Here is a 16,892-nt window from a genome sequence, read left to right on the forward strand (position 1 = left end):
TTGTCTCTCCCTAGTCCGGGAATCGAACCCGGGCCACAGGATTACCAGTAACGTGCGCTGTCCACTCAGCTACCAGACCCCCCAATTGTGTGTGTTTACTAGTTGTGTTTTTACGGGGGTTGAGCTTTGCTCTTTCGGCCCGCCTCTCAACTGTCAATCAACTGTTTACTAACTACTACTATTTTTTTTTTCCCCCACACCACACACACACACACGCACCGCAGGAAGCAGCCCGTGACAGCTGACTAACTCCCAGGTACCTATTTACTGCTAGGTAACAGGGGCATTCAGGGTGAAAGAAACTTTGCCCATTTGTTTCTGCCTCGTGCGGGAATCGAACCCGCGCCACAGAATTACGAATCCTGCGCGCTATCCACCAGGCTACGAGGCCCCTATGTGTGTGTGTGTGTGTGTGTGTGTGTGTGTGTGTGTGTGTGTGTGTGTGTAACAAAATAAATGTAGCCGCTAAAATATTATCACAAGCTTAAGGCTCTGGAACAAAATGCTGGCAGAAGGAGCTTTGGAGGACACGCGTAAACTTCCTGAGAAATTCCTTCCTGCCACCCAGACCTAACTACAAAAAACACGGGGGCGCCCCCCCCCCCCCCCCCCCCCCCCCGCCTCACACACACACACACACACACACACACACACAGTGTTTTGAAGGTGATTTGCCGTGAAAATGATCTTAATAAGTAGAATTGAAAGTTCATTATCGTATGATCTCCCAGCGCCGGTATTTACTACAGGGAAAAGACCACTTTCGACTAAGAAGTCCCGTGGCACACCCAGATTGGCCCAGTCACCACGACCTCCTATAAAGAGCTGCCCAGCCACCACGACCTCCTATAAAGAGCTGCCCAGCCACCACGACCTCCTATAAAGAGCTGCCCAGCCACCACGACCTCCTATAAAGAGCTGCCCAGCCACCACGACCTCCGATAAAGACTTGCCCAGTCACCACGACCTCCGATAAAGACTTGCCCAGTCACCACGACCTCCGATAAAGACTTGCCCAGTCACCACGACCTCCTATAAAGAACTGCCCAGTCACAAGACTTTGTTCACGAGTAACTGAGAACGACCGTCCTCAACCTGTGCCCTTTCCCGATGACTGACACATTCTTCATTGCTCAGAGTCCAGTCTAAAGTGCTGAGAAAGCTGCACTGTATTTTGAACAATGTTACATCTTTGAGGACAAACTGGGTGCTGGATCATTTGGAGAAGTCTTTTGAGTTAGAAGTAAGGAAGATGGGCAACTGTATGCTTGCATGAGTATACTTCTTAAATTTCGTGGTGAAGGAGAGAGATGTAGACGAATGGGAGAATTACAGAAACATGAAAAATTAACAAAGCATCGCAATTGTGTAGAATTTTATCGTGCCTCGGAGGAACGTCAACAGCTTTATCTTTTAACGTTAGTTTGCAAGACATTACTCATTAATGTTGCAGACGATTGTCATGACCTTTCGGACTCTGTGGGAAATATCTAGTATCATATCTAGGAAAGATATCATATCTAGTATCAATATCTAGTATCATATCATATCTAGGAAATATCTATCATTGTGTGGGAATATCTAGTCGATGTGTTACAGAGTGTACAACACTTGCACAAAAATAATTTTGTTCATATGGATATTAAACCGGAAAACATATTCTTTGGTTAAGATGGTCTCTACAAGCTTGGCGATATTGGTCTAATGATTAATACCTCTCAGGGGTCCAGTACATGAGGCAGTAGGAGGTGACCCAAAATATTTGGCTCCAGAGATCATGAATCTTCAGTTTGGACCTCCTGGTGATATATTTGGCCTGGGTATGACAATTCTGGAATTGGCAAACGAATCTAGATTTGCCCAAACAAGGAGACCTCTGGCAACATCTCAGACAAGGGAAGAATTCCTCTTGCTGCCAGCAGATTATCTGAGGAACTACAGTTTGTGCTGACAGACTTCCTCCAGCCCAACCCCTTGGATAGACTCACAGCAAAACAGGCTCTTGCTCTTCCCACTATCACGAAAGTTTTCTTTCAAAAGACCATCAAAGACATTTGTCGGAAATCTATTATCAAAGCCAAGAGCACATTAATGAAGACATGGCTATACTTTGTAATATTCATCAATTTCCTAACACTGCCTCTCAAGCGTCTGCATAAACCAGAAGCTTCTCCAGACCTCCAGATCTATCGACAGCGAACATTTCTGATTCCGACTTTGCTGTTGGCTTCTCCTATGATGAAGGCATGGATGACCAGAGTTTGGCATAGGCAATAAGTGACATCTCGACCTCTTGTAGTGATGTCAATACACACAGACCCTTTGGTAACGCAACATCAATCGTATATCAGTTCAAGAGACAGATTTCATCAATTTTTCCCCTCCAAGAGAAGTGGCATTAATGCAAGCCCAAATCCAGACGATAGTCCATCTTTCGATCGGCATCGAGGAGCTGTGCTAAGGTGGCCACATGTGTATGTGGGAAGATGAGCATGGTGAGCACGCGAGGCCCAGGTACTCTTGTGAGTGATGAACCTCTCTCTCCCTTCCTTTAACCTTACTGCAAGGAACCTCATCGATATGTTCAATTCCATAGGGACCGTTGATGATTAATTCTTCTGCAAGTTTTCAATGTCTTTGGAGTGACAAATATGTCTCTGATAATTATGTAAAAGATCTGAGTGGAATATATTTTGTTTACTACAAGGGAGTATTATTCTTCCATTATGCAGGGAGAAAATATTATTAGAGTTAATTGTTCTTTTCTATACAAGTAAATATCTCGCTCTCATTTTGTCTTTTAAATTCTTCCAGTTTTATCATTGCAATTTAGCAAAGAACTAACGAAAACCATTGTTATGTTAAGGACAACTTTTAGGGTAAACTTATGAAAGCTCAACAAATGTGATTTATTTTCATAAGTTGTGTTGGTAGAGGAATAACTACTGCAAGTTTAACGTAACAATTTGTTGGGCATATTAGCATCTGTTGATGGTAGTTATACTGTATTTGTCATATCGTGGCATATTTTAAGATAGGCAGTTAGTCAGATTTTATTAATATTTTAAGATATTATCTTATATATTAGATAGATATATATAGAAAGATATAAATAGATATATATTTTAAGATCAGCAGTGTCTTAGTACTTTACTCAGCAGAGCACTAAGATATATCTTGAATTTGAAAAAAAGTTGACGTAATAATTTAATACAAATTCATATAATACATATCAAAGAACAACATTTGCAATAGCAATTCTTGACAACTATTGCAGCATTCTGTAAGAACAAGTACATCAAGGGCTGCTCAAAGAATGTTATAGATTACATTTGAAACAATGGATTAGGTAATTACACACACATATAAGAACATAAGAACGGCCTTTAGAAACTTGTGTAAGGAATCTTTCAGAACATTATATACCACATATGTCAGACCAATCCTGGAGTATGCGGCTCCAGCATGGAGTCCATATCTAGTCAAGCATACGACTAAACTGGAAAAGGTTCAAAGGTTTGCCACCAGAATAGTACCCGAGGTGAGAGGTATGAGCTACGAGGAGAGACTACGGGAATTAAACCTCACTTCGTTGGAAGACAGAAGAGTTAGGGGGGACATGATCACCACATTCAAGATTCTCAAGGGAATCGACAGGCTTGATAAAGACAGGCTATTTAACACAAAGGGCACACGCACTAGGGGACACAGGTGGAAACTGAGTGCCCAAATGAGCCACAGAGATATTAGAAAGAACTTTTTTAGTGTCAGAGTGGTTGACAAATGGAATGCATTGGGAAGTGATGTGGTGGAGGGTGACTCCATACACAGTTTCAAGTGTAGATATGATAAAGCCCAATAGGCTCAGGGACGTTTAGGCCTGTTGATTGCCGGTTTAGAGCCAGGACCAAAGAGCCGAATCTCAACACCCACAAGCACAACTAAGTGAGTACAACCAGGTAAGTACACACACACACACACACACACACACACACACACACACACACACTATTCATAATGTTAAAACTAGGTATGATAGAGAAATGGGACCGGAGTCATTGCTGTAAACAAACGATGGCTAGAAAGGCGGGATCCAAGAGTCAATGCTCGATCCTGCAAGCACAAATAGATTAGTACAAATAGGTGAGTACACACACGCACACACGGAAATGCAAGGAGGCTGAAGAGAGATTTATTCCAACAGTAAAGGAAAAAAGCAGGAGAGAATATAATAATCCATGGTTTAATAGACAGTGTCAGGAAGCAAAGGTGAGAAGCAGGAGGGAGTGGAGGAAGTACAGAAGACAAAGGACAGAGGACAACAAGATTAGATGCAACAGAGCTAGGAACGATTACATTAACATAAGACGAGTGTCGGAAAGAAATTATGAGAATGATATTGCATTGAAAGCGAAAAAGCAACCTAAATTACTACATAGCCATATAAGCAACCTGTCCTCTTAAAAAGAACGTCGCTTTTGGCCGTTTGCCCGTATGGCCGAATATGGACGTCATTTGAAAATGAAAAAAAAAATGAAAATAAATTTGGGATTTTATTTTTTTCAACAACAGTAAGTTCAGGGTCTTCTGATAGGTTAGGTGGGCAGGAAATTATCTAAGTTTCAAAACAGTACGAAAAACGTTAATGGAAAGTTTCCTCTTTTAAGCTTGCCGAGTAAGCCGGACGACTCAAACAGAAAACGGAACAGTACGTAACTTTTGTGAGTCGATTTCATTTCAAATTACGTCCAAATTTGGCCATAGTGCGCATACCAGCGAAATGTGACGTTATTTTTAAGAGGACGAGTTGATATAAAAAGGAAGATGTCGGTAAATGACCTAGTGACAAGATTGAGGAAAACAGAAGGGGGCATATACAGAATGTGACAAGGAAATCTGCGAGGCACTGAATGCCACTTTCCATGGAGTGTTCACAACCGAGCCTGAACAGCTCCCATTGTTAGAAGGGATTACCCTAGACGGAAGACTATCAGATATAGAGGTGACAGCAGAGAAGGTCATGAAACAGTTGACAACACTAGATGCAACTGAAGCGGTTGGACCAGACAAAGTATCACCGTGGATACTAAAAGAGGAAGCGCAGGCTCTCAGCGTGCCTCTGGCAATGTTCTTTAATGAGTCACTTATGTCGGGAGAATTGCCCAGTTGCTGGAAGAAGGCAAATGTTGTACCGATTTTCAAGAAAGGAGATAGGGAGGAGGCACTTAACTACAGACCCGTATCACTGACAAGTATCCCCTGCAAAATATTTGAAAGATTAATTAGGCTACGACTTGTTGAGCACCTGGAGAGCATTGGGTTTGTAAACAAGCACCAACATGGGTTCTGGACAGGGAAATCATGCCTAACAAACCTTTTGGAATTTTATGATAAAATAACAAGGATAAGGCAGGACAGAGAAGGCTGGGCAGACTGCATATTTCTTGACTGCCAAAAGGCCTTTGATACAGTACCGCACATGAGATTGCTATACAAACTTGAGAGGCAGGCAGGAGTAAGCGGAAAGGCCCTAGTATGGGTAAGGAACTACCTAACAGGAAGGCGCCAGAGAGTAACGGTAAGGGGCGAGAAGTCGGACTGGCGAACAGTAACGAGTGGAGTACCTCAAGGATCGGTGCTGGGACCAATCCTCTTTCTAATTTATGTAAATGATATGTTTACAGGAGTGGAATCCTACATGTCATTGTTTGCGGATGACGCAAAATTAATGAGAAGAATTGTGACAGATGAGGATTGTAGGATCCTCCAAGAGGACCTAGACAGGTTGTAGAAATGGTCAGAGAAATGGCTACTGGAGTTCAACACGAGTAAATATAAAGTTATGGAAATGGGATCAGGTGATAGGCGACCAAAGGGACAGTACACAATGAAGGGGAACTGCCTACCTGTAACGATTCGAGAAAGAGACCTGGGAGTGGACGTAACACCTAATCTAACTCCTGAGGCACATATAAATAGGATAACGACAGCAGCGTACTCTACACTGGCGATAATTAGAACTTCATTCAGAAACCTAAGTGAGAAAGCTTTTAGGGCGCTGTACACTGCCTACGTGAGACAAGTCTTAAAAGTATGCCGCACCATCATGGAGCCCCCACCTGAAGAAACACATAAGGAATCTGGAGAAAGTTCACAAGTTTGCGACGAGGCTTGTCCCAGAGTTATGAGGGATGGGATATAAAGAGCGTCTGAAGGAACTGAACCTTACAACACTAGAAAAAAGAAGGGAGAGATTTTTATATGATCATATCATTTCATATGATATGATCATATAAAAAAATACTCAGGGGAATTGACAAAGTGGAAATAGATGAAATGTTCACACGTAATAGTAACAGAACGAGGGGCCATGGGTGGAAGCTGGAAACTCAGATGAGTCAGAGATGTTAGGAAGTTTTCTTTTAGCGTCAGAGTAGTGAAAAAAATGGAATGCACTTGGGGAACAGGTTGTGGAAGCAAACTCTTTTCATAATTTTGAAACTAAGTATGATAGGGAAATGGGACAGGAGTCATTGCTGTAAACAACCGATGACTGGAAAGGCGGGATCCAATTGTCAATGCTCGATCCTGCAGGCACAAATAGGAGAGTACACGCGCACACACACACACACACACACACACACACACACACACACGGCGCTGGTAGCTGAATGGACAGCGCGCGGGACTCGTAATCCCGGGGCCCAGGTTCGATTCCGGGCACCGGGGAGAAACAATGAGCAGAGTTTCTTTCACCTTGATGCCCCTGTTACCTAGCAATAAATAGGTACCTGGGAGTTAGACAGCTATTACATGCTGCTTCCTAGGTATGTGTGTGCGTGGAAAATAAATTTAGTTAGTAGCTAGTAACAGTTGATTGACTGACAGTTGAGAGGTGGGCCGAAAGAGCAGAGCTCAACCCCAGCAAGCACAACTAGGTCAATACAACTAGGTGAATACACAAACACACACACACACACACACACACACACACACGTGATTGTGGTTTTAATAGGAATAAGCATGCAAGTAAAGATCGCCAAACAGACCACTATAACACTATAAAAATATAGTTACAAACTTAATATTACCCGTGAGATTTAACAGCGTAGAAATTGTTAAACACATTGAACATTACCTGACTGAAGTCAACATACGTCATAAACACTCATCCAACACTGAAATGTGTCACAAGTTTTAAAAAAACTGTTTTCCTTTAATATGCCTTTGAACTTTAAAGTCACAAAAACAGGTTTTATTGGTGATATCATGCTTTAAGTCGCTCAAAGTGTCTTCATAACTCATGCCTCTTAGTTCTGGGACTAGCGCAGCTCTACAATTTAAGGTTACAAAATCAAGCTTTTTTTAATTCCATTAATCTTTTGAACCCCTTGAAGGTTCCAAGGGGTTGTCATAGCCAGGGGGTGGTAATGGGGGACGAGCTCCCATGACCTATAAAATGCTCCTATACGGCATGCGTCTCAAATAGCCTCTGACAACCAAGTCCAACTCCTGGCCTGCACGGGTGGCTTAGTCTAAGTCCGGCGGAACTGCTTTTACCGACAGGAGAAGGGGCGAGGGCGTGCCTCTGGCGCCTTAAAACCAGCTGCTCCGGGTAGATGGGACTCGATAGCCTGGGAAGGCAGCCCATCTAGGGGAAGGAAAACCCTGATTTTAAACCTCCGCTGCCTTGCGGCCATACCCTTGTTTTTGGGAAGGCTTCAGGAGTCAACCTCGAGGAAAAATCCGGAGTTGGAGCCCCTAAGGCAGTTCGTTGTTGACGTCGACCTCGTTCTGGCAGCTCCTGCGACGTTGCTGGAACCATGCGTATTGGCATTTGCCTCTCTATTGGATAATTTCAGCAACGTGGAGAGGGGGGACCTGCTGCATGGGTAACAGCTTCTCCTCCATATCTACCTACCCAGGCTTTGCGCCCTGGAGAGGACTACCCAGCTTCGCCTCACAGCGTCGAACCAACACGGGAAGCGACAGTCTACCGGTTTTAAGTCTTCTGCTCGATTGGCGAAGAGTGTGACGCCAGGGGTTGCTTCCGACGGTGGGAGGGGTCATCGCGCCCCACTGGGCAGCTACCGCCCGCCTCAAGCTGGGCAAACCCCAGCCAATAAGGTGTTGCCTCGCCACGGTCCGTTAACCTCACTGGGTGCGTGGGGTTTAGGGTGAAAACTGACAAGCGGCCCGACAACTTTGCACCAAGCAATACCAAACCAAAGAAGAAAATATCAACTGCCCTAAAGCTGGGCACATGGAACGTCAGGACACTGACACCAGGTTTCTCTGACGACCTGCAAGAAATCAATGACGCCCGAAAAACAGCAATCATGGATAGGGAGCTGAGCAAGCTGCAGATGGATATTGTTGCTCTCCAAGAGACCAGGCTCCCAGGATCAGGATCTGTGAGAGAGAGGACCTTCTCTTTCTTCTGGCAAGGAAAACCTCCAGATGAGACCAGAGAACATGGTGTGGGATTTGCCGTCAGGAATGCACTGTTGGGACACATTATGCCACCGATGGGGAAACCGAACGAATTCTGTCTCTGCAACTGTACTCCCAAACAGGACCAGTCAATGTAATTAGTGCATATGCACCAACCCTGACTTCTCCAGCAGAGGCAAAGGAAAAATTCTACGATGACCTCAACAGAGTCATAGCGAGAATCCCTGTAAAGGAGCCACTGTTCATCCTCGGCGACTTCAACGCCAGAGTGGGTGCCGAGCACAACATTTGGCCCACTTGCCTGGGTCAATTCGGCATAGGAAGGATGAATGAGAACGGGCAACGTCTGCTAGAACTCTGCTGCCTTCATGGTCTTTGTGTCACCAACACGTTCTTCGGCACAAAGCCTCAACACCGAGTATCTTGGAGACACCCCAGATCCAAGCACTGGCACCAGCTTGACCTGATTCTTACCAGGCGTGCAAGTCTACCCAGCGTCAAGATTACGCGTAGCTACCAGAGTGCTGTCTGTGACACCGACCACTCCCTGGTATGTAGCAGGGTCAAGATGCAACCAAAGAAGATTCATCACTCGAAAAAGGCGGGCAGACCTCGCATCGACACCACCAAGACCCGCAACCAGGACAAGGTGGAAGATTTTGCACACGTGCTCGAGGAAGCTCTTCCTGGCCCAGCTGGGGTCACTGCCTGTAAAAGATGGGAGCACTTCAGAGACGCTGTGTTCAACGCTGCCATTTCCACCTTTGGCAAGAAGACCAGCAGGTCGGCAGACTGGTTCGAGGCTCACTCGGAAGAGATGACACCTGTAATCGAAGAGAAGAGAAACGCCTTGGCAGCCTACAAAGCCTGCCCAAGTCGGCGCAACTTACAGATCCTTCGGGCCGTCCGCTGCAAAGTGCAGCAGAGCGCCAGGCGATGTGCCAACAACTATTGGCTCCAGCTCTGCTCCCAGATACAGACTGCAGCGGATACAGGCAATGTAAGGGGAATGTATGACGGCATCAAGCAGGCCCTCGGCCCAATCCAGAAGAAGACCGCTCCTCTGAAATCTGCCACTGTCGAGGTGATTCAGGACCAGACACTGCAGCTGAAGCGCTGGGTCGAGCACTACTCTGAGCTATACGCCAGGGACAATGTGGTCACCGAAGATGCCCTGAGCGCCATTGAGTGTCTGCCTGTGTTAATGGAGCTCGACAGTGAACCGACCCTGGAAGAACTCAGCGATGCCCTAGACTCCCTTGCTTCTGGTAAAGCTCCTGGCAAAGATGGCATTCCTGCTGAGACCTTGAAGTGCTGCAGAGGTAGCCTGCTCATGGAGCTGCACGAAATTCTCTGCCTCTGCTGGGAAGAAGGAGAGGTGCCACAGGACATGAGGGATGCCAACATCGTCACACTGTATAAGAATAAAGGTGACAGGGGCGACTGCAACAACTACCGTGGAATCTCCCTCCTCAGTATTGTCGGAAAGCCGTTTGCTCGAGTCGCATTGAAGAGGCTCCAAGTACTTGCAGAGAGAGTTTATCCAGAATCACAATGTGGATTCAGAGCTGGCAGGTCCACCATCGACATGGTCTTTTCCCTCAGACAACTGCAGGAGAAATGCAGGGAACAGAAGCAGCCACTCTTTGTAGCCTTCATAGACCTGACGAAGGCCTTCGACCTCGTCAGCAGGGATGGCCTGTTCAAGATCCTCCCCAAGATCGGATGCCCACCCAGGCTCCTCAGCATCATCAGATCTTTCCATGAGAACATGAGGGGCACCGTGGTCTTTGATGGCCTAACATCAGGCGCCTTTGACATCCGAAGTGGAGTAAAGCAGGGCTGCGTACTGGCTCCAACCCTATTCGGGATTTTCTTCGCAGTTATGCTGCGGCACGCCTTCGGATCTGTCACGGAAGGCATTTACCTCCGGACCAGGTCGGATGGGAAGCTCTTTAACCTCGCCAGGCTGAGAGCCAAGACAAAGGTTCGGCTGAGGTGTCTGCGCGACTTCCTCTTTGCCGACGACGCAGCAGTCACTGCCCACTCAGCTGAAGACCTCCAACGGCTCATAACCCGCTTCAGCGAGGCCTCTCAGGCTTTCGGACTCACCATCAGTCTGAAGAAAACACAAGTCATGGGACAAGGAGTGGACTCCCCACCTGACATCGGCATCTCTGATTCCAAACTGGAAGTTGTTCACGACTTCGTGTACCTGGGCTCCACAATCTCTGACTCCCTCTCTCTTGATACAGAGCTAAACAAACGCATCGGTAAGGCATCTACTACCATGTCCAAACTGACAAAGAGAGTGTGGGCCAACAATAGGCTAACTGAGTATACTAAGATTCAGGTTTACAGATCCTGTGTCCTGAGCACTCTCCTTTATGGCAGTGAGTCTTGGACACTCCGCGCCCGTCAGGAAAGACGGCTGAATGCCTACCACATGCGCTGCCTTCGACACATCTTGGACATCACCTGGCAGGACAAGGTGACAAACAACAACGTCTTGGGGAGAGCAAGAATCACCAGCATGTACACAATGCTGAAACAGAGACGAATGCGCTGGCTCGGGCACGTTGTGCGAATGGGCGACGGCAGGATCCCCAAGGATCTCCTGTATGGAGAGCTGAGGCAGGGAAAGCGTCCAGTAGGCAAGCCCCAGCTACGGTACAAAGACGTATGCAAAAGGGACCTGAAAGCCATGGACGTCGATCTTGCTATATGGGAGACACTGGCTACAGACCGTTCAGCCTGGAGGCAGTCTGTTCAACGAGGTCTCTCCAAGTTCGAGGTCTCTCCAAGTTCGAGGAGTCACTTGCCAAGGAATCGGAGGCAAAGAGACAGAGAAGGAAAGCCGGTAACCAGGAAGACAGACCAGAATCGGACTTCGTTTGTGCTCGGTGTGGGATGGACTGCCACTCTCGGATTGGCCTCATCAGTCACACCAGACGCTGCACCAGGATTGACAACTAGGGCGCAACTCCATAGTCTCCCGAGACTGAAGGATGCCTACTACTAATCTTTTGAAGCAACGAAGCTTTTTTTGATGTGCTTTTGAGCTTGAAAGTCACAAAAAAGCTGCTTATAAGGTACACGAAGCTAATAAAACTTGACTTATTATTCAACAAACCTTTCAGTAAAACAGTAGGTTTCTCCAGCGGGTATTTTTAATTTAAACTTTTATTTGTTGAGCTGGTAAATTTCCTCTTCAACTTTATGAGGTTAGTGGAACTTGGCAAGAAAGTTTAATGAGTTGAATTGCTTTGATACTGCTGAAGGAAACGAGGTGATTGGTGCACCCTAGGGAGGTAGTTTGTGGTTACCCTACCCTTGGGGGGGGGGAGGGTGGTAGGGCCTGTGGTTACCCTACCCTTGGGGGGGAGGGTGGTAGGGCCTGTGGTTACCCTACCCTTGGGGGGGGAGGGTGGTAGGGCCTGTGGTTACCCTACCCTTGGGGGGGAGGGTGGTAGGGCCTGTGGTTACCCTACCCTTGGGGGGGGGAGGGTGGTAGGGCCTGTGGTTACCCTACCCTTGGGGGGAAGGGTGGTAGGACCTGTGGTTACTATATACCCCCGGAGGTGGTATTAATTTATATGTGAGAATCTAATTTTTTAATACACAATTTGTTAACATTGGTGACTGCGTCTTGAGGGGGACACCCGCCGCTTTAACGAGCCTGGCCTGAGGACAGGTTAATATCTTATCAATTTCCCTGAAAAATTTATGTGGTGATCATGTCTTGTCTTACAGTGACATGAGGTTCAATTCACGTCGCGTTTCCTGATAACTCATAGTTCTGGGACTAGTCTGTTCGCACACTCTCCAATCTTCTCCAGCTTCGTCTTGTGCTTGACTAGGTCCGGGCTCCATGCTGGGGCCGCATACTCCAGTGTGTGTGTGTGTGTGTGTGTGTCTGTGTGTGTGTGTGTGTGTGTGTGTGTGTGTGTGTGTGTGTGTGTGTGTGAACTCACCTAGTTGTGCTTGCGAGGGTTGAGCTTCGGCTCTTTGGTCCCGCCTCTCAACCGTCAGTCTACTGGTGTACAGGTTCCTGAGCTTCTCGAGCTCTATCATATCTACATTTGAAACTGTGTATAGAGTCACCCTCCACCACATCACTTCCTAGTGTATTTCATTTACTAACTACTCTAACACTGAAAAAGTTCTTTCTTATGTCTCTGTGGCTCATTTGGGAACTCGGTTTCCACCTGTGTCCCCTTGTTCGCGTACCCCCCGTGGTAAACAGTTTATCTACCCTGTCAATTCCTCTGATAATTTTGTAGGTAGTGATCATGTCTCCCCCTAACTCTTCTGTCTTCTAGTGTCGTGAGGTTCAGTTCGAGTAATCTTTCCTCGTAGCTCATACCCCTCAGTTCGGGGACTAGCCTGGTGGCATACCTCTGAACTTTTTCTAACTTTGTTTTGTGTTTGACTGGATATGAACTCCAGGCTAGAGCGCCATATTCCAGTATTGGTCTGACATATGTGGTATACAAGGTTCAGAATGATCCCCAGCAAGAGATTTTGAAGACAGTGCTTGTGTTTGCCAGCCTTGCATACGCCGCTGATGTTATCCGTTTGATGTGAGCTTTAGGGGAGAGGTTGGGTGTGATATCAACTCCCAGATCGTTCTCTCTATATCAGGAAGCTGGTACAGTTTCATCCAGCTTGTACCTTGTGTTTGGCCCCTTACTCCCTATGTCTATCTTCACTTTGCACTTCGACGAGTTAAACTCTAGTAACCTGTCCAGATCATCATGTAGACTCTTGTTGTCCTTCTCTGTCGTAAAAATTCTTATAATTTTAGCATCGTCAGCAAACATTGAGAGGAATGAGTCTATACCTTCTGGAAGATCATTCACGAATATCAGATACAAGATAGGTCTCACCACTCACAGTAACTCTCTGCTTCGTGTTGATTAGGTACTCCTTTCTCCACTGGAGCACCCTACCATTTACTCCAGCCTGTTTCTCCAATTTATGCAACAGGCACTTACGGGGGACTATGCAAAAAGCTTTCTCACATTCCAAGAAAATGCAGTCTGCCCACCCTTCTCTACCTTGCTTAATGCTTGTTGCTCGGTCAAAAAATTCTATTAAACCCGAAAGACACGACTACCCTCCCTGAACCCATGTTGGTGGTGTGTTACAAAGTCCCTTTTCTCCAGATGTGCTACCAGGCTTTTTCTCACGATCTTCTCCCTCACCTTGTATGGAATACAAGTATGACAATACAAACACATACACGTATTAGTTTGTGTGTGTGTGTGTGTGTGTGTGTGTGTGTGTGTGTGTGTGTGTGTGTGTGTGTGTGTGTGTGTGTGTGTGTGTACTCACTTAGTTGTGCTTTCAGGGGTTGAACTTTGGTTCTTTGGTCCCGCCTCTCAACTGTCAAGTGTATACGAGTGAATGAAAAATTTGCATTTGGACTAAAACCATAATGTAGTGAAGAAAACCAGTAGAAACAGCGTAATTGAAAATAGGTGTTGAACGCATTGTGGCAGTGTGAAGAGTGGAGCAGACCTCACACTGACTGTGATACCTCACAGCCTCAATCTGGACCAACGAGACTTCACAGCCTCAGTCTGGACCGACGAGACCTCACCCCGGCAGCAACCCTTCCTACACCACGTGGGGAGACGCTTGGAGACTCACTCACCTATATTGTGTTAGCAGGTTGGTAAGGTACTTGGGTAAGGTTGGTTACACCAACGACTAGGTCAGGAAGGGCGTCTAGGTCCAGCAGAATTATGACTGAAGAAGAAGATAGGTTTGTGGAGAAGATGATTGGGAATTTTGTAGATTAGATGGATGTTTGGATAGATGATCTAATCCATGGGATTAAAAGTGAAATCTTTAATAAGATACAGAACGAGCTTCAGAGACAAAAACAAGAGTTTATGGACTATATTCAGGAAGAAATAAAGAGAGAGCAGGGTAACATGGGAAAGTGAAATAACTAGACTTGCAACTGAATTTGGCAGGAATAAGTGAAGCATGACAAGGGAAGGGAGAGTAGTGGGGGATGGAATAGTGGGGGATGGAATAGTGAGTGTGGGAGGGGTGGGGGTCAGCCAGGGCGCCGACTAGCATGACCCTGCACAGAGAAGGAGGTCAATCATAATCCATGGATTACTTGAAGCCAAGGTACTATCGAGGCAGGGAAGGATGGAGATTGAAGATTTTGAGTTACAGGAGATCTTGAGAGACATTAGAGCCAAGATGGCAGGGAATGAGGTGGGAATCCACCACCGCATTGGGGCTTACAACTGTACCAAGAAACGACCTGTCCTGGTACAGTTCACTAACAAAGAGGCAGTGGATTACATACTGCGACACAAATATTTACTCAAAGATAGTGAAAGCTATTATAACGTGTAATTTGAAAGATACATGACAAAAAGATGAACAGATAGCCCACAGGGCGAGCCGACCTATACAACACAACTCTTCCCATTCGGGCGTAGTTACCCCAGCCCGTGCTAACCAGCCCACACCTGCTTCCCAGGTCACACACCCTCCCCAAATCAGCCCCCCATCCCCTGCCCCTGCTTATCTCCCCAACACCTCCCCTGACTCCTCTGACCCTATTGCATTGAAATCCATCTGCTTCATCCCACATTCCAAGGACTCCCTCATCCCCTCAAACCCCCAAAACCCGCCCAGCCCTCACCCCTCCTCATCCCCATCCCCTCACGAGGGGGTCATAAGGACCCCCCCCCGTGGGGGACGGGCCCCCCCCCCCCCCCACCTCTTATTCCATTTCCCTCTTCCCTCCTTCTGTTCCAATTCCCACACCTTCCCCTGAGTTCTCTCTGACTAATACAACCTATCTCCCACTCTCACTATCCATGCTCCATCCGTCCCTCTTCACCCCCCCCCTCTATCCTTCTCCCCCCCCCAACCTCTCAACCTCTGACTTTCGACCTCTCGCTACCTCTCAACCCCCATATATGCCTCTTAGACCCTCCCTAATCTTCAGACCCAGTATGCCCTTCCTATTCCAGACCTACCTACCCAAGCGTTACTACCTACCTTCCTAGATGCCCAGCCCCCCATTGGCCCCAAGAACCCCTCCAGACCCCCAGACACCTCCGGATCCCCCCAGCTCCCATGCACCCCCCAGACACCCCCCAGACCACCAAAGAAAGGGCGAACTCTAGTACCAGAGTTTCCATGAAGAATCTCAAGGTTTGGTACACCAATGCTGATGGGGTATCTAATAAAGCATAAGAGATAAAAGAAATAGTGAGGCAGATCCTGCCATAGTTGCAATAGTCGAAATTAAAATAAATGACATGATCTTGGATGCAATCTTCCCAGAGGGGTACCAGGTGATAAGAAAAGAGAGGACACAGAGACAGGGAGGGGGAGTGGCACTCCTAATAAAGCGGAAATGGAAGTTTGAAGACCTGGGAAATCGGGGTACCAATGAGAGCACAAGCTTCATACATGGAACTCTGACAGCAGATGGGAGGAAGATTGTGATCTTGGTAATCTACAATCCCCCACCAAACAGTAGAAGACCCAGGCAGGAGTATGATGACAACAACAAGGCATGCATAGATGAACTGCAGAAGGCAGCAACACTAGCCCACAGAATGAGAGCGAAACTGCTGGTCATGTGGGTCCTAAATCACGGAAAGATGAATTGGAAATCAAGAAATCACCAGGGCGGTGACAAATCGTGGGGAGCAAAGTTAGATGTTATAGACAGGAATTTCCTAACACAACAAGTGAAGGAAGACACAAAGGAAAGGAGGAGGAGATGCACCGAGCCTATTAGACCTGATTTTCACCCAGAACGTAGAAGATATCGAGAATTTGGAGCATGAAATACCTCTAGGGGCCAGTGACCATTGTGTCCTAGTCTTTAACTACATGATGGAATTCAAACTTGTGACCATGGGACAAGAGGTCTGGGAAAGGAGAGTTGACTATAGGAAAGGGGACTACAGGAGGATAAGGGACTATCTGGGAGAAGTGCAGTGGGAGGAAGAAATTAGAGGAAAAACAGGTCAAGATATGATGGACCTAGTCATACGGAAATGCCAGGAGGCCGAAGAGAGATTTATACCAACAGTAAAGGGAAAAAGTAAGAGGGAATATAATAACCCATGGTTTAATAGACAGTGTCAGGAAGCAAAAATGGCCAGCAGGCGGGAGTGGAGGAAGTACAGAAGACAAAGGACAGAGGACAACAGGATCAGATGCAACAGAGCTAGGAACGATTACATTAACACAAGAAGAACAACGGAAAGGATCTATGAGAACGATATTGCGATCAAAGCGAAAAAACAACCTAAATTACTACACAGCCATATAAGAAGAAAAATGTCGGTGAACGACCAAGTGACCAGACTAAGGAAAACAGAGGGGGCATATACAGAAAGTGAGAAGGAAATCTGCGAGGCACTGAATGCCACTTTCCATGGCGT

General features: G+C 46.6%; 1 pseudogene; it reads left to right on the forward strand.

Moving 5' to 3' along the window:
• The first annotated feature begins 682 nt into the window (after positions 1 to 682).
• LOC123770100 (membrane-associated tyrosine- and threonine-specific cdc2-inhibitory kinase-like) lies at positions 683 to 2,613 on the forward strand (annotated as a pseudogene).
• The last annotated feature ends 14,279 nt before the right edge of the window (positions 2,614 to 16,892 follow it).

The sequence above is a fragment of the Procambarus clarkii genome, chromosome 45, assembly GCF_040958095.1.
Source record: "Procambarus clarkii isolate CNS0578487 chromosome 45, FALCON_Pclarkii_2.0, whole genome shotgun sequence".
NCBI lineage: Eukaryota > Metazoa > Arthropoda > Malacostraca > Decapoda > Cambaridae > Procambarus > Procambarus clarkii.